This window comes from Lissotriton helveticus, chromosome 8, assembly GCF_964261635.1.
Source record: "Lissotriton helveticus chromosome 8, aLisHel1.1, whole genome shotgun sequence".
Lineage (NCBI taxonomy): Eukaryota > Metazoa > Chordata > Amphibia > Caudata > Salamandridae > Lissotriton > Lissotriton helveticus.
Window position 1 is genome coordinate 43,113,450 of NC_136069.1, and position 22,086 is coordinate 43,135,535.

General features: G+C 45.7%; 1 pseudogene; it reads left to right on the forward strand.

The window, feature by feature from the left end:
* The first annotated feature begins 11,274 nt into the window (after positions 1-11,274).
* The window catches only part of LOC144773702 (uncharacterized), a 149,169-nt pseudogene continuing 138,357 nt past the window's right edge, over positions 11,275-22,086 (forward strand).

Consider the following 22,086-nt stretch of genomic DNA (forward strand, 5'->3'; position numbering starts at 1 on the left):
ACGACTATTATACTTGCCACGTCTCTTCGGTTTGCCGTGGTCCTAGATTTAAGGAAAAAATACCTTATTTTACTGCTTTTCCCAATATTTTTACCTGCCTGGACTGAAAAAACATAATGGCCAGTTACATAAAAAATGCTAGGAGGCAACCTCTGCGCCAATTGTGGTTACCGTTGTGTGTGCTGTCGTAATACTGACAGAGAGAAAGAGAAAGACTGGTGAAGGCAGCAATGCAAGAAAATACATGCAGAAAGAGAGTGAAATGACAGTTGTGAAGAGGAAGGAAATTACACGAGATATGAAGCTAGAGGATTTCAGAAATATGTTGGGAGAAAAGTGTCAGATTGAGAGTCTGCAGATTAAAGTGGTGTGATGGGGAGAACATGAGACTCTGAGGCACTACAAAGGCAACTACCCCTTTCCTCAGACTTAGAAATAAGAAATTCACAGTCTAATCACAGAAGTGAAACATTATTACTCACAGATCTGACCTGCCAGGAAGCATGGACAGCACCAATAGGTCTGGCTTGTTTTACACATTTGGGGCTAGATGTAGGTAATTTAAATTTACCGATTCGAAAATACCGAATTTTACCGATTCGGTATTTTCTAATCGGTAAACGGTATGTAGATTAAAAAATCGGTAAAAATTGACCGAATCATTAAGATTCGGTAATTACCGATTCGGTAATTGTCATTCATTCCTATGGGCCTGGAGGCCCATAGGAATGAATGGCAATTACCCAATCGGTAATTACTGATTCGGTAAAATAGGGAAAGAGTCAAGGGTGTCAGGGTGGCACTTTGACACCCTGTTGCACCCCTGAATAGTGCTTGTGTGCACATGTGGCACACATACATGCTCTAAGGGCATGTATGTCTGTCACATGGCACAGGTGTAAATGCACTTTGCATTTGCACTTACAGAGGTATTCGTTATTTACCACCAACTAATAGTTGGTGGTTAATAATGAATCCTGTAAGCACAGAAGCACTCTTCAAAGTGCTTCCTACATTTCATTTACCGATTCGGTAAATACTGAATCGGTAAATGATGATTCGGTAAATACCGAATCGGTAAATACCGATTCGGTATTTACTGAATCGGTAAATTGGCCACCTACATAGGAAAAGCCTATTACCGGTCGGTAACGGCCGATTTCGGCCGTTACCGACCGGTAATGGCCTTCCTACATCTGGCCGTTGGTCATTCTTGTGGGACATGTCTGGATGTAGCAACAGAAAATTCATGGAGACACTCGCACACTGGCTCTTGCTTTGATTTACCTCCCAGAAAGTGTTACTCGAAGATCACACATTTGACAGCTGAATGTCACTTATACACCAGCTGAAACCTTAGAAAGATACTGCAACGCACAGTCCAAGAAAGGTTGTATGTATTACTTTATTGTGCACATTTTAAAATTAATTACAAAAAAAATCAGCAAAGTGTAAATATAATTTAAAACACCAAAGTTATTTCTTTCTGTAGTTTACATGTATTACAAAACACTTTAAAAACAATTTTGTGCTAAAGTGCAATCAGTGCACAGTGGCCCACAAGCATCAATATCGGCTTTTGCGAGTTCTAAATTGCGAAAAATAACGATTCGCAATTTAGAATTCGCAAAAGCCTATGCATGAATTTTTTCTTTTTTTTTTTGCAATTCGGTAAAAATCGCTATTTTTACCGAAATGCATTAAAAATGCGAATTTTCATTTGCGAATTCACAATTCCCATTCATTCCTATGGGCCAAAATGCCCATAGGAATGAATGGGAATTGCGAATTCGCAATGTGCAATTGCAATTCATCAATGCATTTCAAGGGTGGAGAGGGGGGTCAAAATGACCCCCCCCTGCACCCATGAAATGTACTTTTCAGCATAAGTTACATACACACATGTCCTAAGGACATGTGTGTCTGTAACTTTACAGTTTAAAAAATGCATTTTTGTGCATTTTTAAACAATTTCGCAAATTACCACGAAGTTGAACTTCGTGGTAATTTGCACTTCCAATTTTAAAAATCGCACATTTTTCTGTAATGATGCATAGCATTTAAGAAATCGCACAATTGCGATTTCTTATATGCTAACGCAATTTTAGAAATCGTAAAAAAGAAGCGACTTCTAAAATGGCATGATGCATCCCAAACAGCACTTTTGCATTCGCAAACGGCCGATTTTAAGGAATCGCACCGTTTGCGACTACAAAAATGCTTGATGCATGTGGGCCAGTGTGCTGTAGAGGTGCCTACCAATCCTGTGCAGTATGCGCCACACAGTCTTGTTGTTGAGAAGTGTGTGCGCGTTGGAAGCGCAGTCTGTGACACTTTAAAGACACTCCTTTTTGGATCCTGTTCAATACTTTGAGTTGCAGTGTCTCCCTCTGTCATGCATGCACATTTTTGATTTTTAATCCACCATCTGTTAGTATAAGTAAGTAACTAAAACACTTTTTAATGTATTTTTTTAATTTATAACTCGCTTTTTTTGGACTAGTTTGAAATTGTTTGTGGAAAGCACTTCACAGTTTTTGGGAAAAGCATAGTTGGTGTCTAAAAGAGCTTTTTTGCCTGTGCAATTTTTTTAACCCATGTTACCAGATCCTCTATCTGTAAATTACATTTTTTAATGATGTTCATTTATAAAATAACAACTTGACTCAGGGATGAGTGAAGGATATTTATTGGTATGTTTTAAATGGTTTGTCGAATTTGCAATTTTAAGCTGATGTATTCTGTTTGTCTATGTGGAAATGTAAATAATTAAATATGCCAATGAGAAATACTGTTCTGCCGACGAGATTCACATGCTGTGAACAGCTTCTCCAAGTCTACCATATGCAAGGTCCATGAACTTTATCAGTTTTCCGATTAAACTGTTTGTAACTTAAAGCACATGTCAGTTGCTTCTCTTACTGTGCGAAGGGTTAATTTTCAGAATATTGACAGAAGATACTATCCCGTAGTTCTGAGTCTACGAGTTATTTAGGCCAGTTGATGTTTACTCCAAGACCATTCAAACTGGTTCACTACTAAACCCTTTAACCAAATAACAGTGGGTATCGTTGTGTAAGAATCTACCCACATGTATCATTTAAAAAGCACAACTTTTAACGTTTACTGCAGGAAAAACTGAAACAAGAATATTTTTTCCTGAAATAAAATGCACCAATTAAACAATTATACACACAAATTTAAGTTCAGCTACAAAATGACTAGTTTGCCTTCTCCTACTAAGAGTAAACTAGCAATGCTGTAGCAACAACAATGCACAACTTATTAAGAATAATATTTATACAAGAAACTAATGTTAAGTAGAAGAAATAACATAAAACAAACACGTTTACACAGAACATCAGGTTCAGAAGAAAGGAACAGTTGGTATATTTTTTCACAAAGAGAGCATGAAGGATGCAGAAGGCAAGGGAACCCAAAGAGACCTTGGTATGGCTTCACACCGATGGAACTCCTGCCAAGATCACTGCCTATGGCAGTCAAACTCGTACAAGGCCAAAGATGGCAAAGTCTTGCACTCAGACTACAAGTTTAGCAGCTGTTTGTGCAGGTTTCCATTTATTTGTTCACAGAAAAGCATTCACATCCCTCACTAATCACAGGACTTTATACAAATATAAAAGAAACCATCAAGCATTGGGATCTGTATCTGCAAATGTACTCTGTATATATTGTCCATAGGACCAGTTTTCACTGGCTAATAATTAGTCAAAACCATCAACTGCTGAAGACTATCTATGCTGTATTCAGCTCCCATCCTTTACCTTTTGCTTTCAGAAGGTACAGCAATGGGCAGACAGGCCGCAAAGTGCACTTGAAATTTGAAGAAATGTTTGATGGGTCTCAGAAGCTGTGCGAGAGCTCCTGCTTCCATGTTGGATAGTAGGGCATTGATGAAGCATGAATAAATGCACTGAAGGCGAGAGGCCCATTCGCATATTCCATGGAGCATGAGTGAGACACAATAGAAGAGGGCTGTTGGCGTCAGACCCCTCTGGAGCTTCAAAGGGAGGTCTGTGAGCAGTGGCAGCTGAACTGCAGCGAATGGGAGAGCATTAGCATTGTGTAGTCTAGGATCAGCGAGGAGAGCAGTAACATGAAAGGCAGCTGGACTGGGCACTTGGGCCAGGTCTGTTGGCTGAGATTATACTTCCACCCAACATAGGAACACAAGGGCTAGCAGCCGCTACGTTTGTCACCTCCACCAGCCTGGGCAGTATTTTCATACCAACACAGCTAAAAAAATATCATTAAAAACCCGTACTTTTTAAAATGTAAAATGAATGCAACAAATATAAACTCGTCTAAAGAATTCCAGTACAAGTCAGTCCGAAAATACTTTAAAGGGCAAAACCTGCTGACATAAAAGGGCGTTCGGGGGTTTTACATATAGTGTAGGACTTCCAGAAGCACTCACAACAGTCCCCAGGTGCGAGGATGTGGCGTAACTACCAGACCTGCCGACTTTCATGCTGAGGATGCGGGCTCCAGTCTCGGATAATTGGCAAATCATTTAATACCTCAAGCCTAAAAATGATCGTGTCTTTCTGTCATTCACCAGATGCTCGTGTAAAGCGCCCGATTCTACCGGGTCCAGATCGAGGAGCTAGAAAGTACAAAATAAACACACGCATGACAAGGTGAGAGGCACAGGGAAGGTAGCCTCCGTCTGAGCATGCGCGGAATGCAATCCTTTATCGTCGAGCATGCGCAGTCATAGTACGCCTTTTCCGCGCGTGCGCACTAGCCCCATCTCATCCCGATTCCCTACTCGGCACGGCAGAGCCCGTCTGTCTCTGCTGTCGATGATGTTCCTCCTCCTTCATCGCCGCTCGGGGGGGGGGGGGGGGGGAGGGGGAGGAATCCATCTCCTATTGCGCATGACACAGGGATGGTATCCGTCTGAGCATGCGTGGAAAGAAGTGTTTTATCTCCGAGCATGCGCACTTATACCTTCCCTTGTCCGCGCTTGCGCACTCGCCCCCTCTCCATCCTGCTCTACTGTCGGTGCCGTTCCTCCTCCTTCCTCGGAGCCGCTCTCGGGTCTCGGTTCACGCGGAAAAAATGACAAAGAAAGGACCGGAGGAATGAGGGGCAGGAAACCAACAAGTGAGTGAGAGTGTGTGCAGAGACTCTCAGTGCTGTACTGCTGAGTTCAGAGGTTTCCACAAACTGTGGCACTTCCGCAAACAAACCGCAGTCGGATTAGGGGGAGGTGGGGGGGAGGGGGGGATGTGATGTAACGGCCAGAGCTGTCGAACTCGGATCTGGGGAACTTGGCTCAAGGTCCTGTGATTCTGGGCAAATCACTCCATCTCCCCAGTCTACCAAAACGAATTTGCAGGTCTGCCAAGTGTCGCACATCAGGCGCATTTCAGTGTGGTGTTCCGCATCACCGCACTGAAATGCATTGTCACGCATTTTAATGCTGTCTCTGCTGTCCCAGCACCGAAGTATTGGCCACGCCAGGCAGCTAACGTGCACGCCTGTGACCCGCGCCGGCTCTTCTGCTCCCTACAGACTTGCTGGCACGGGCACTGCCACCAGCACAGGCAGGCTCAGTCAATAACCATTAATCGTGTGCACACACTGCTGCTACAAAATCTTACTCTGGTGCATTGAAATTCCGGCCTGCGGCGCCGTCCTGGCTGAGTCACTCAGACTACAGCCCAGGCCTGACGTCACCGGGTAAGGTAATCGCTGTGCCTAAGATTGAGAGGAGACAGTGACACCCGCAGGGCGGGGCCTGCCTTCTGTGGTTGCTACTGCAATGTGCGCAGCTTCCGGCAGGCTTGAGGGTATGTAGTTAATGTGCGCGCTAGTGCGTTACAATGTAACAACACCCGAAACAGCGGCCGGCATAACAGTGGTCACTTTCAGTTCCCAATGGCTATGGAGATACTTCAATAGGGTCGAACCGCAAAAAGAGTGGCATTTCTAAATTATTTGCAGTGTGCACACTGCATACAATACCATGGGGCGGTATATTGGATCCCGCGGGCAACCCGGGCCCTCTCGGGCTCACCTGTCCCTCTTATGCACAGTTATCGGCTATCTTAGACTCGCCATGGAGAGCCTGCTGCCTGACAGCCTGTAGGAGGGAGCTGCTCGCTGCTGGCTTTTGGCTGGTGCTTAACTAATCCTCCCGCTGCGCGGATCTACCGTGGTGAGTGAATCAACGGCGGTGACATTTGAGCCAGGCGAGGTGAGCACTGGCATGTTTTTCACGTTATTACTTCGACTTCTCATAAGCCCAGATGAGATCAAAACTTGTTGTAATTAATCAAGCAGACTGTCGGGCCTACCCACAGGCATTACATTCCTTGTTTGTTCCTTGAAATGAGAAAGAGAACAACGTGGTGATCTGGATTATTATCCGAACGGCAGCCCCCACACACAGATCTGGTGTACCTCGCCTTTCTTTTTAAATGCTGGCAAGGCACCCCAGATTGTTATTGCTATGCACTAGTAGTGAAAAAATTCCAGACGGAAATGGGCAGTTTGGTTCTTTTTACCAAGCTGCCCTAGGCTGCCCCTGCCACTCTAAACTTAAGTGGAGTTGGCACTGCAGGATGTTTTCCCCCCTGCGTCGCATTAACCGAAGTACTGACTGCGCCCCACCCCCCAAACATAATTTTGGTCCCAGGCAGCCTGTCTGACTCGGAGAGCAGATCGTTGTCCTCTGAGGCCAGTCTCCACTGCAGCAAAACCAGCAGAGCATTTTGGGGTACTGGCAAGAAATTCTCAAGGTCTCAACGAGTGTTAAACAATTGCTGAAGAATGACTAACACTGTAAAGGCAAGCTATGACACGCAAATAATAATAGTCACTGCTTTGATTTACTCACGAGGAAGTGCCACTTGCAGTGTCACACAATGAAAACATATAAATATCACACCTAGGCAATTATAAAAATTGGCAGATATGTAAAGTTGTATTTAAGAATCGCGTCTACCCTTTGCACAATGTTAGAAAGAGAACACAAGGCTTGTATTTTTCTCCGGTGTGGGAGACAGAGATGCAGAAGGGTTAGGGTTGTGAGGGTAGTTTCAATAACAAGCTGATCCATGCTGTAAAATGTGCCTTTTAAGCTAGCATGCAGTCATGAACAGATCATCTTCTGAGCAGCAGTAGTGGCTGCCAGCCTGCAGTCACACAGTGTATCTCTGGTTAGTACCCTTACATTTCTGGTGTCGTACAGCAGTTCTAACATGTTTTTAGAGTTTCTCGTTGCTCAAGTGGGTAGACTTTCTGATAATTATATGTGCCTCTCATCTTCATTGCTTGATTCTTTTGCCCGCAAGATAGTGTCACTCATAGGCGTTGAAAAGTCACTCATAATTACACTGGAATTATGAAAATGTCACACATTGCAATCTGAAACCTTGGCAGATATGAATGTGTCGGTGTGTAATGTAACTTGTGCGCAGTTAAAGTGCTCCAATATCTTCCGGCCCAGTACGTGCTGAACATAGTTGCCAAGTTTTCAGATTACTATATTCAGAAAATATTCAGAAAAGGTTACAACACTGAAACGGCGATCCTCAATATCACAGATGACATCCATAAGTCACTGGATACCGATCACTGCTGCCTACTCATTCTACTACACCTGTCGGCTGCCTTCGACACGGTTGAACACCATCTCCTTATCAAGGCTCTACAGGAAAGGGTTGGCGTAGATGAAATGGTCCTCTGTTGGTTCACAGCCTTCCTACAAAACCAATCACAAAGGATAAAAATCAAAGACTTTACATCCGACCTTCGCCCAGTAAGCAGGGGTGTACCCCAATGTTCAGTGCTCTCTCCAACACTGTTCAACATATACATACAACCCATCACCACTATACTCAAAAACGTAAAGATCCCCTTCCACCTATATGCCGACGCCGCCCAGAACTATTTAGAAACCACCTCCCCAGACGACATTTCCAGACTAAATAACACTATAAAAGAAATTCAACAATGGCTATCCCAAAACCACCTCAAACTCAATCAAGACAAAACAGAGTTCCTCCTAATTTCTAACAAGGAAGAGAACCAACAAATTGCAGAATGGCTCAAGGATATGGATGCTCTAAGCAGCACTCACACCATGGCTAACTCAATAAAATCTCTGGGACTCACCCTTGACCCAAAACTGGAAATGACCCACCACATCAAAAACTCTGCAAAGACTGCCTTCCTTAACCTGAAACTTCTCCACAAAATTAAACCATTCATCCCTACCAAAGACCTCAAACAAGCTACACAAGCATTGGTGCTATCCAGACTAGACTACGGTAACGCAACCCTAACCGGCACAGCTAAATCACACCTAGCTCCCCTCAAAACAACCATCAACACAGCAGACAGAATGGCCACTGGAATCAGGAAATATGATCACATCTTATCAGCCCTAAGAGAACTAAAATGGCTCCCTGTGGAACAGCGGGCCAACTTCAGAACTGCCTGCCTCGCGCACATAGACCTACACACAGGAAAACCGGACTATCTGGCCGCCAAACTAAAGAGGGATGGCCAAACAAGGAACCTCCGGAGCTCCAACTCCCTCCTTCTAATCCCCATGAAAGCACGCAGTCAAAAAAACGCTGCCAGATCATTCGCCGGAAACGCGCCTAAAATCTGGAACTCCATCCCAGCAGATATCAGGACCACCCCATCCTTCACAAAATTAAAAAAAACTCCTAAAAGCCTTCCTCCTCAACCGCTCCCTCCCAAATGTGTACCTGCCACCTCCACGACAACCCTAATCCAGTTGCTCTTTACTCGTACTGATCCACTAATGTCCGCCCCCTGACAAGTAGGTCCAGAAGACGAGGCTGCTGCAAAACTCTTGCACTACCTCAAGAATGCATTCAATGAAGCTACCTCAGGACCCATCTACTACCTCATGAATCCACATCACTTGTTGACTCCTGAACTCCATGTTTAAGACTCCTCTACTATGTAATTCTTAAATCTCACTGTTGAAAAGTGCTCTGATAACCTTGGGTCAAGTCAGCGCTATATAAAACTCCTAAAATAAATAAATATATGTGACATTTTCAACATTTCATTGCAATTATGAGTGACATTTCAACGAATATGAGTTGCACTTTCTTGCAGCAAACAAATCAAGCAATTTAGATGAGGGAAATATACAAATTTCAAGATTTAGACCAAGAAACTCTAAGAAGATCCTAAAACGGGTGCAAACGACTGCGGTGGCTGACTCATAATTACAATGACATTATGAAAATGTCACATAGGCTATCTGAAACCTTGGCAGCTATGGGCAGGCTGCCCTGACCCTCACCTTGGAGAAAGTCTGACCAAGAGTTAATGAACGCCTTTGCCTCACTTATCGTTAATGCTTAAGTCCTAGTGAAACAGACGTAATTTCTGAAGAATACTCAGAATGGTGAATACTGAACTCAGTGTCCCAACCTCACCTATCCCAAGTGCCATGATAGTTCAAGATGCTGATCCCGTTGTGAGATTGTTCCAATCCGGTATCTGAAGAGAGCCTTGATGTGGGGTTGTGAGGTAACAATAGGTCATTTGTCTTTAACACACTTACATATCTGTGCAGTGTACACAGGCAGTGAATGAGGGTTGAATACTCATATAAGCATGCCCTAGGCTGGTTCCCAACCCAGAGGGGAGGCAGTGTCCACCCTCGTATGCCCTGTCCTGTTTCCACCACTAACCCACCCCCCATGACGGATTTTGTCATTGACCTGGCCGGTGAGTGTTAGAATTAGATAGATGGAGTTCTCTTATCGGGCTCCGCTTGAGTGCACACCTTTAGTGCGAATACCTGCTAAGGGCTGACAACATGCATATAAATAGATACTCACTTGTATGCACATGCTCACAAATTCTCCCACACATGAACAAACTCAAACCTATAGTCAGACATATACAGAGAGCGGAGCGTACAAACAGAGAGGGGGCATGGGCATGAGCTGATGGAGTGAGGAGCAGAAATCGAAGCTCCCTGCCGGCGGGTCCCATCCTGCAGTATCCTGACTTAAAAGTGAGCCAACGGGATATCCATAAGTTAGAGGATGCTCCCCTGGGCCCCAGGAGGAAACACTTAGCTACAGAGCAGCCCCTGCCGTCCTGGATTGGCACTCCAAGGCCTGAGCCAGCAGTCACGCAGCCAAGCTGCTAAAATAGTGACTGGGTTAGTCTCCAAAGACCAAGTGCAGGCACAGAGCAGCAGAAAGAGAGTGGCACCCCTAACTGACCCCTTGGGGGTGCCCCGTTTGGCCCAGGAGTGTGGAGGCAATGGCTTGGTGGCCCTAGCCTGCCGCGCTAATAAAATTGCGACTGAACGGCATTGCTAAAGGCCTGAGCGGGACCTCCAGACAGCGGAGAGGATAGCACCCCATGAGGAGCCCCCTGCATGTGAACGAACACAGAGGAGAGCCCACAATTTCTCTCCGGTACACCTGTGACCATGTGGTGCTGGGGAGTAAGGGTGTGCCCCCGCATACAAAACCCTGATATCTCTGCTGGAGAGCTCCAACACCTTCGGGTCAAGCTAGCTCTATTAAACTGCTCAACATGCAGTTGGCCAACACTACGCATCAGGATATTAACCGGGCTAAAGTCAGACAAATAAAGGTGCCACTGGGCCAAACTGCCTGCCGGTTGTTGTAATGAAAACAGGATCCTGTTTCTTGGTAAACTTAAGATGGTATTTATTGTGATAGTAGGTTCAAGCCCCACCAGGAGCAACCTTCCTGCTGCTCGGCCCATTCTCCCAACTGACCAACTCCACTCATCCAACATTCCACCGTATCACCCACCCCAACATTCCACACCACACTCACACTGGCTGAGCAGCAGGCACAACCCATAAAAGAGAAAGTACCATGCACATAAATCAGAAAAGGTACCATTGCAAAGACATGTGAATGGTTGAGGGCAAAGCAATAGAATGAAAGTCAAGACCACCAAGTAGAGTGGGGTTTACAAGTTCGCATCCAAAAATGCTGGAGAAAAAAAACAATTTGCATGAATGTCAACATAAAGCAAGGCAAGAGTAAAACGACACTGCCCACCCATGTACCTACAAAGGAGAAAATAACAAACCGGACAGATTAATCAATCTATAGACAAAAAGACAACCTTTACACACATCCAGTCCCTTTCCTCACAAAACTCCAGCCTAACAGCACAAAACCAAACAAGCAAACAACTACACCAAGCACATCCAACCAACCCCTTGAACCACAAACAAACCAGCTGGCCAGGCCGAAAATGAACGTGAACCCCAAGGGGAACAAAAAAACAACGGTGCAGAAGAAAACACCACAGGACACACATGCTCAACCAGGACAAAAAAGGCCTAAGCTAAAAGGGAGGGAGGAAAGAGAAGACAAGCACACAGAAAATGCTCAGCGAAAACGCAGAGCTACAGGTGAAGAGAACTTCACCAACCAACCACACATAAGTGGTAGACCCGAGTGACTAAAAACATAGTTGACTCCAACCAAGGCCCACAAGGGTGACAAACCTAAGCCAACCCACAACCACAAAAATAGTGGTAGGCCAGAGAGGCTCCACAACATAGAGCCTTCTCATATACAGACACCCTCAACAGTGAGAGGTAGACACACTCCCACAACAACCACAAGGGGTCAACAACAACACATTACCCACAAAGGTGACACATCAAAGTCACCCACAACCACAAAAGAAATTGTGGTAGGCCAGAGATGCTCTGCAACAACGAGCCTTCCCACATACCCCCCAAAGTGAGAGGTGTTATACTCTGACACCACGACAAGGGGAGAAAACAGAGTGAAAACGTGCAAAAGTAAACGCACACATGCACTCATTAGGAGATGAAACAGAGTCTCCCACAACCACACAGGGTGATAACCAAGAGTTACATAAAAATAAGACCACACACACACTACGTCACGATCCACCCCTTTCCTCAAGTTAACACACGGGATAACCCAGAGTGACTTCACAAAGGACAGTTAAAACAAAACAACTTTACCAGAAGAATTCAACTTTCGAACCCAAGCAATAAGCCTGGGATACAGAGCAAAGTAAGGAAAGTGCGAGAGTTCCCAGGGTGAGATGACCCCCAACACCTGCATTGAAGAGGTTACCAACCAAAGTGCACTGGCTGCCAAACAACGGAAACTAATGCCACGCAGCCGCTTCCGCCCTCGGCGCCTATGGTGATTGGCAAAATTAAACCATGGGGCAGGCTCATGACATCAGTGAATGCGCGTTATCGCCTTAAACATTGTAGCTAGCTGCGAGCTGAGCCAGCCCTCTCAAGCCTATTGCAACAAGGAGAACCAGCAGACCCCAAGCTAAGAACTTTCTTTGGCAGTGTCAGTGGAGGTGCTAAATAGAAGCGCCCCAGCTGCAGTTGACACTTTAAATGCATGGCAATGCATTTCATTGCGGTGATGCTGATCACCACACTGAAATGCGTTAGTCTAATTCGTGATACTTGGCTGCACAGGCTAAAAATTAAACCAGCAACATTTTTTATATTTTAGTCATAAAAGCAGATGGGATCAGAGTTCTGCCTTTACCCGGGAACAATGCCAACCCTGTTGTGCTGTGAGAGGGAGAGGTGTGGCAGAGCGGCTGACAGCTCACTGCATCTCCCCGACGGCCCTCAGAGCCTGGATACCCTTAGTGTAATAAGTTCTCACTTTACAAAGGTGGACAGGCCAAGAGCTTAATTCTCCCCCTCTTCGCACTAATATTTGTTAAAGAGCAGTTTGGGATGTGTTTGATGGAATATCATTTTGTAATCAACGTTCTACAAATTTATTTGAAAGGGGGGAAATACTGATGTTGGAAATTTCCAAGTTTTTTCTGCCTGTGAAATTATAAAACTGGTCATCCTGGTTGAAGTACTGCCCAGGTGGCAATCCTGTCTACAGACAGGAACATGACTCACCCGGGATGATGAAAATAGTGTCACTGTAGTTTTTTCACTACGTTATATATTGCCTTCAGTTGTTTCCACGATGTATTATGTCTTGTCTTCGTGTCTGAACCTCTCGTGCAGCTGTGAACCCCTTCTAGCTCCCTGACCTGTGCCTCGAGTAGCTCTCCTTTATGCCTCCTGTCCTTATTAAGCCCAGCTGTGATAGACAAGAAGCAGCCTCGTATGACCACCTTCAATGCATTCCAGACCTGGGGAAGTGGGACCGATTCAACACCGTTAGTTTCTAGGTAATCTAAGATCGCTGCCCATATGTCAGCGATATTAGAGTCGTATGTGAGTAACTTGTAGTTGAGCCTCCACGACTGTGGGCGTAGCACCAGCATGATTGGGGAAGGGTCTGACAGGACCGCAGTCCCCACCGCTACTTCCTGGATGCAGCCCTTAACCCGTGGGGAAATCCAGAACAAATCTATCCGCGCATAAGTTTGATGCGTCTCTGAGAAGGTGTATTCTCGGGCTGTAGTGTTGCCATATATCCAAGCTTCTCAAGCCCAGCTCCCCAAGTCTCTAAAGCATAGATTCCGAGAGAGATCCTGAATGACCTACTCGTGTGACGGACCTGCCCAGCTGTGGACCCGGTACAATGTTAAAGTCCCTCCCAGCACTGAGTCCTCGTCTTGCGAGTCCCAGACCACGTTTAACGTATCCCTGAGGAAAGCCTCCTGGTGTTCGTTAGGGCTGTATATGAAGGCTATGGTGTCTGTGTGGGATCCCACCTGGATTCGTAATGCTAACATCCTGCCTGGAATTTCTGTGTGTACCTCCCTTACAGTGCCAAGGAAGTGGGAAGCTATGAGAATGGCCACACCCGCCTTCCTCCCAGTGGTTGAGGAGAAATATTGTCTATCGTACCACTTGGAGCGAAGGCGTTTCCGATCAGCGAGCATTAAGTGTGTCTCCTGCAATACACAAATATCGCAACCCTCCTCTCTAAGCAGTGTGAGTAGTGCATGTCCTTTAACACAGGTATTAAGTCCCTGGACATTGAAACTCAGTATCTTAGCCTTAATCGTGGTCATAGTAGTAACCTGGAGCGCATGCAGGGATCCGTGTTTGAGGTTGCGCAAAAATAGGGACTCTCCCAATCCAAACCAGACCTTATGTGGAAACCTGACTCATAGACTGAAATGCCCAGCAATATCTTCCACCTGTCCCCATCATCCCAGAACCGCTGGGTCTCGTGCCGGTTGTCTCCCATTGTTCCATCAGGTGTGTTGGGTGTGTCATAGTGCCCCATGTGTTTGTGTAGTGAGCCATACGGGATAAGAGCAACCCCTGTACCTAATATCAACCTCCCTCCATGTGAACAGTGTTTCCCTCCTTGTTTCGGTGTAGCCCGAGCCATTTCCCTACAAACTGGCACCCCCCCCGTGGTGTCGGTAGGAGCAGGAATCCCCTCCAGCGGAAGAAAAAGAGGTAGAGGAAAGGAGTATAGAAAGCAATTTTGTGAACAAACATTGAAAGAGTGGCAAAACTGAGAAATTGAAAGAGCAAGGAGGAAATCCTCCGTTCGGTGTGACACACAATAACATGTTTGGGTCCGTGTGGCCAATCGACAACTTCGGGAATGGCAACCCCATACTTCAGGCCGATTTCGTATGTCCTCGGGGCCCGTCCTCATATTACCTAGGGCACGTACGTTCTACCGGCTGGTCCATATCAACCTTTGCTAGAGTCCTAGGTGTCGGTTCTGTTCTGTAGTTGATGGAGCAGGTTCTCTCTCTTTCTGGTGCTCCTGCTCTGTGGGTTTTGTTTTTCCTCCTCCGGTCCTCCTGCACCTTCTCTGACTCGACGGTCCCTGAGATGACATGTCTTCTGGGCGGCGGCCCTCTGCTTCCACCTCCTCCAGGTCCATACCAAGCACCTCCTAGGCCTCCTTCAGGGAGCACACTGGCCGCAGTTCCTTATTCCAGAAGGGGTGCCCCCATTTGTAGCAAATTCGTTTTTCCCTTTAAAAAAATTGGTGGCCGGCCTCACAGTCCTCTGCTGCTGAAGGGTGAGAGGCGAAAGGTCCTGGTATATTTCGTCCTTGTGGTCCTCAAAAGCGATGGTTGCCTTATCGCTGGTGGCCTTCATTATGAGCTCTTTCTGTCTGAACGAGTGGAGGCAGGTGAGGATATCTTGTTGTTGTCTCATTTATGCAATTTTATATAGCGCTGACTTTACCCGAAGGTGTCAGAGCGCTTCACATAAGGAACAGAAATGATACAGGATGAAAACATTACACGAGAACAGATTACAAAAGCAGCCGTTAAGTTACATACGGTACAGTGACAATTGTGAGCAAATAAAGATACATGAGGTAGTAAAAATTGTGAGCAACCAAAAATACATGAGGTAGTAAAAAGTGCACAAGAGTAAAAAAGTGACAAGTGTGCAGGTTACAAGAGAAAACAAAGTATAATTTGAGGTATAATACTGCAATATATGCTAGACACTCAGGCACAAGAACAAACGTTACGTAGGCGAAGGAGGCCCTTGTGCAAGTATCAAAGGTAAAGGTCTCCGGTTTGGCGCTGGCCTCCAAGCCCGGTGCATACGGTAGAGTATAATCTCGCTATCCCCGATCTCTTGAGCGGCATATCTGAAGAAGAGGACTACCCAGTCCTCAAATTTCCTACCGTCCGCTTGTAATGGACCCTCTTGAAAGTCCTGCTGCTCTGCCGCCATCTTGGCCACGCCACGCCATCTTGGCCACGCCCCTTGAGCAAGCCCTTTAAAGAGAGGGTCATGTCTCCAATTGCAGAGGCAACCACTCTGGCAGCATCACCTGGGATGAACTGAAGGACTTAACGATTTAAGGCCCAGCGGTGCCAGGGGACAACACCTAGAACCTTCGTGGGATACCTGTTCTGGCGCACTAAAGACAGAGACACGGGACACTTCCTTCGGCGTCAAAGATCAGCGTTTATTACTGCAGGGAGGCAAAAGTCACAAGAAGTACAACAGAGTGTAGGTTCTGAGAGTCTGCTTCCAATTGCATATGTGAGTCGCTCTCTTTTTATACAAGATTTTGTTACTGCACAATATGTAAGCAAAAGGTTACAACTCAGTTCCCACAGTTAAATTCAAAAGGATCGCTTTCATGTATTCAGAACCCCGGAACATAATTACATTAACATCACCAGTTCCAACTGTAAAAGCACATCTTCCCACCATTAGGTACATTCCACTTGAGTTGTAAATAAGCAAGAGAAAGAGACAAGAACAGCTGCAAGGAAGTCAGACAGCAGGGAAGAGATAGTGTGAGGATAATATTGGATGCGTAATCGTAGCTTAAAAGGGCTTGATCCCAGCATGTGCGAGGCTGAAACAATAGACCGGCACGGCAGAATCACCTTCGAGCGGAGGCAACTGCCTTAGCAGTGTCCTTCCCCTAGTCATAAAAGACGCATGAAAGGAATATGCTTCTTCAGTAAAGCTTGGGAACCAAAGGGTCACGATGCGGACAGTTGCCTGTTCGCTGACTACGTGAGGGCAAGAAACAAAATGGATGCCATATCTAAAATGGAACCCGAGGGTTCATTGAAGAAACCTGTAAATGAGACGAACTCTGCTGAGTAGCATGGTGAAAACGCGTACACTTACTAAACTTCGTCATTTACGGTTCATAGATACCACACTCGTCCTTATTCGGCGATGCCCAAAACGTTGTAACGATTCTCACGGAACCTCAGACGCTCCTTTTGCCCTCATGTAGGCAAGAACTAGTCGAAGTCGGAGTCGATCTCGATATTCATCAGATCATTCAGATGTTGTTGGAGCATAATTCTATCCATCAATGCCGCTTTGGTAACAGATGGCCTTCTTATACACGTTGTAGCGCAAAGGCCACATAAGGCAGGACCACACTGTACACACAGACAACACGTGAACAGAAATGTCACAACAACCCCTATAATCATCAGAATCTTCCAACCCCAAGTCGACATTAGACCCCAAAACCATCCTAGAAGCGTCCAATCTCCCTCGTCCACGTGTATGGACTCCGAGATTTTGTGCAACTTGGAGATGGCTTGATAAACCGTTGGAGCGTTATCAGGTATAAATATGCAGCAGCTCGAATGGATGACCTTACACACACCACCTCTATCTGCTAGAACAACGTCTAGAACCATACGGTTCTGTAACGTCATAAGCCTATCCGCTTGAAGCTCTGCTGTCAGATTACCAAGGGCGCTTGCAGTTATGTTAGCATTTGACTCTACTACACGAGTTAACTGTCTCAGATTTCTGCTATTGACCATAGGGCCCCAAAATGGTAGAAAACCCTTGACGAAGTCTCCTGCTTCTTGGTCGGAAGTATCCTCTTTACTAATGACACCTCTCACAACTCTGGTTTTGTGATAGTCGGCAGCAACAGTGAAAGTCGGGGGCAAGAGATTTGCAATATAGCAGGTACCTGAGAAGTCATGAGGTAACCACGTATATGCTCGGTCATAACATACAAAATAGGTACCCTTGGCAGTCAGAAAGACAGGGGAAGAGAGCATCGGTAGAACATAAGTATCCACACAAGCACTCTTCCCAAGCTGGGCTCTTGGATTTCGGCCACGACCTTGCAGACAAAAGTGGCCTAGGTGAGGTACAATCCAGATTGGAGATGAGCTTTTAAGCTTGCTATCACCCACTGATATACTATACTCAGCCTCACTAAGGTACTTATAGGCTTGTACCTCCTCCTCTGGGATAAGTGATGGATCAAATATATCTCTATCTAAATCGGCAATAGCTATCACCAGAGACTTGTGGTACGGGCCAGGACCAAGGTTTGCTGAGCGTGGCTCTCAAAGGGGGTAGGAATCTAGTGCACTACGGAACATGGTTTGGAATGCCCGAGCTGACCCTTGGGGGCTGTACGGAAGAACCAAATATGGGATACCCCTGTCCATGGTATGTGGCATCAGCCCACACACCCAACAATTTGTAGTATTTACCACCAACTGATGCTGATGCAAAAGTTGCACAAAGGAATTGTTTCTAAATTCCGCACATCTGACTTGTTCATGTTGGGGCAGTAGGTGAAAAGAATGTGGAGAAACAGTAGAGACGAAATTTAGATCATGAGGAGGAGAGGTAGGTAAGGTAGAAGGCAGCAATTTTTGAAAACCAGAATATACTCCACCCACCAGTAGCATAGAAACAGTTAGGAACAACATAAAAACCTGTAATAAAAAACATTTTGTTCGAAATGTGCTGTACAATTTAGATCTTTGCACCGTCTTTTCCTCTATCTTCGACAGCTTGGAGAACTCCATCCTCTAACAACCGTCCGCAACGTTCTTGACGCACTTCGTTCTGAGTAGCGATTATCAATTCCCAGGGGTTCCCAGAAATCGACAAAAGGAATCGACCTAATGTCAATAACTGCTAAACAGAAAGAAGTACCCGCGCGGCCCTACGGCCAACCCAGATGGCAGGTTTTAATCAGTTAAATAATCAATTTCATATACGTCTCCTAGCTGTTCTGGAAAAGAAATATATACATAATAAAATGTCCACAATGGTCAAGGCAAAATGTGAGGGGGTATTTAGAAATCAAAATAATAAAAATGTATTCATCCTTATTGCGTGTACGAAGAAAGTATCGGTTTCTTCCGGGTCGAGTCTGATCTTCAAACAGTGGATTGGATGGCGAAAGAGTGTTCGATTGTTCAGGCAATTGTTCAGCACTTGAATTCTTCAATGTTGTAGGAAAGGAAATTGTTTGAGAGGAATCAACAGGGGTGTCAGATAAAACTGAAGTGTTCCCTATGGGCTGAGTTTCGCTAAATGGGACAAAGCGCTGGGGAACGTCAGTTTCAGACGAGGAAAAACCTTTACGTATCCATGTGTCTGCCGGCAGAGGAAGCGGAACCTTCTTGGTGTGGGTGGCATGTACCCAGTGTTTCCGTCCCTCCAGTCGAACCGCCGTCCTCGTCGCTAGTAGCACCTGGAAGGGTCCCACAAATCTCGGCTCAAGATGGCGTTTTCGTCCGAAATTTCTGGTGAGGACCCAGTCCCCTGGTTGGAGCCGATGACCAGGACCCTCTGTTTGTGACGGCAGAGCCTCAAAGACCTGTTGATGAATCAAACTCAATTTAGCAGTCAGATCATATAGATAATCAATTAACATTGGATATTCAAGTCTGTTCAATTCTTTAGGCCTCGGAACCCCCCAAATGTTCGCAGGGTGGCCGAACACAATCTCATATGGGCTAAGCCCTACTCGAGAGTGTACAGTAGCCCTGGTCGATAGGAGAGCTAGAGGCAAAGCGTCAGGCCATGATAAACCAGTTGTTGCCTGAATTTTAGCAAGTTTTAGTTTCAGGGTGCCATTGTATCCTTCCACCAAACCCGCTGACTGAGGATGATTAGCACTATGAAATTTCTGGGATATTCCTAAACCACGACACACACTCTTCATCACACTTCCCACAAACTCACTTCCGTTGTCCGACCATACAATCCGAGGCATGCCGTACCTGGGGAAATACTCTTTGAGCAGAATTTTAGCTGTGGATAGGGCAGTATTATCCTTGAGAGGGTAAGCCTCAATCCATCTGGAGAACGCACAAACCACAACCAGAACATACTTTAAATTATTGCATCTCTCCATGTGGATGAAGTCCAATTGGATGACTTCGAAAGGACATGTAGGAGGGGCAAAATGACCAGGTGGAGTGGGGGTGCCCTTACCGGGATTATGCATCAAACATACCATGCAATTCTTAACCACTCTCTCTGCACATTTAGTAATCCCATCATTCTTCCATACAGGAGACAACAACTTGCATATGCCCTTCGAGCTAATATGTGCTGTGCCATGGGCCATTGTAACAACAGCAAGCACATACGCATCCGGTAACATCCATCTCTGTTTCTCTGACAGATCAACCCAATATCCATCCTCGTCTAATTTTCCCGTGTTTTCTTTCCACTTAGTCTTCTCCATCTCAGTGGCCTCATTCTGTATTTCCTTCACACTCTCCACGGTGTCCTCACACATACTAGTCTCCGCAGGCCATCTCACTGAACTTGTAACATACATTCGATTTGTCAGATCTTTAGCTGTCTCCTTAGCAGTCTCATCTGCAAACGCATTACCACGACCAACATCATCTGTCACTTTTCGATGCGCACTACATTTAATTATGGCCACCTGCTTAGGCAATGTGAGTGCATCTAAAAGGTCATTCACAAGCTGTCCATGCTGAATCTTTGTGCCATGCGACGTTAAGAATCCTCTTTCTTTCCACAATCGCCCAAAACTATGTGCCACACCAAAAGCATACTGGCTGTCTGTGAACACATTCACCCGCTTTCCTCTGGACAACACACACGCTCTCGTCAAGGCGATCAACTCAGCTGCCTGAGCCGAATTCTGATTTAATCTCGTAGATTCCACAACCGTTCCCAACGTCACTACAGCATACGCAGTCGTCACATCACCATTCGGTAACTTAAAACAGGAACCATCAACATACAAACTTCCATCGGGATCTACCAATGGAGTATCTTTTAGGTCAATACGACCCTTCGTTTCTTCTTCGGTTTCAGATAACAGTCATGTGGTGCTACATCGCTTGCCTCCGAGTTGATCGGCAATAATGTTGCTGGATTCAACACATTACACCGTTTTATCCGTATGTGACTAGCCAGTAACGTCAGCTCATACCCAGACAACCTTGCGCTCGTCAAATGTTGAGTTTTCGTTCTGTTCAAGAGAGTGTCGACTGCATGCGGAACCATCACCGTGAGCATATTATCCATGACCAGACCCGCGGACTGTCGAATGGACGCTGCAGCTGCCGCTGTTGCCCTTAAACAACTCGGCAAGGCTCTAGCTACTAGGTCTAAGGTCGAAGAAAAATATGCGCATGGACGCTGTTTGTCGCCAAAGTGTTGCGTCAGGACACTCAACGCACAACCATCCCTCTCGTGAACGTACAGTGTAAATGGCTTACTGTAATCAGGAGTACCTAACACAGGAGCCGAACACAACGCATCACGTAATTCAGAAAAACCTTTCTGACACTCTTCAGTCCATGGCAAAGGAGTCGGAACATCCTTGCACGTGAGGGCTAACAATGGTTTCGCCAATAGTGAGAAATTTGGGATCCATTGTCTGCAGTATGACGTAATACCTAGAAAGGCACGTACATCTCTCTGAGTTTTTGGCACAGTCATTCGGGTAATCGCTGCAATTCTCTCTGGGGTCAACCTTCTCCCCTCTTTTGACAATAAGTGACCTAAGTAGGTTACTTCTTGGCAACAATATTGCAGCTTGGAAGGTGACACCTTGTGATGTAAGTCACATAAATGCCGCAACAACGATACTGTAGCAGTTCTACAAATATCTTCGGTATCAGCAGCTACCAACAGGTCGTCAACGTACTGAATCAAGGCTGCGCCTGCCGGTAGTACAAATAAATCAAGTTGACTTTTAAGGGCTTGACTGTAGATCGACGGACTCTCACAATAGCCCTGTGGTGCGCGTTTCAGTCTAAAACTGCGACCACCTAATGAGAATCCGAATAGGTCTCTACTTTCCTCAGCAATCGGGATACTAAAGAAAGCATTCTTTAGGTCGATCACCGTGAACCAGGAGGCAGACACTGGAATCAGGGTCAACAAAGTCGTGATATCAGGGACCACGGGGAACTGTGGGATCACGATTTTATTCACTTCTCTTAAATCGATTATGAAACGATACACAGGAGGTTTAGATGGATCAGTTCGTTTTAAAATTGGTAGTACAGGACTATTACACACATTTCCTCAAGTTTCTTCAATGACATCCTTTTTGATCAGGTCGTGCACGATCGCTAATAACGCCCGTTCTCCCTCAATGGAGATACGATACTGTGGTATACGTGGCAATCGCACATTTGGTTTCAGCTTGATCATATAAGGTGGGATGTCCAAGAGACCCACGTCATTGGGACCTGTGGCCCATAGAGACGCAGGAAGGGAGCTCAATTCCGGCGGGAATTTATCGATCGACAAGTACATAGGAGAGATTACTCTCCGACCTAATGTAAGCTCCACTCCTTCAGGAGAGCAATACAAAGTCGCATATAACCGTTTTAACAAATCCAAGCCCA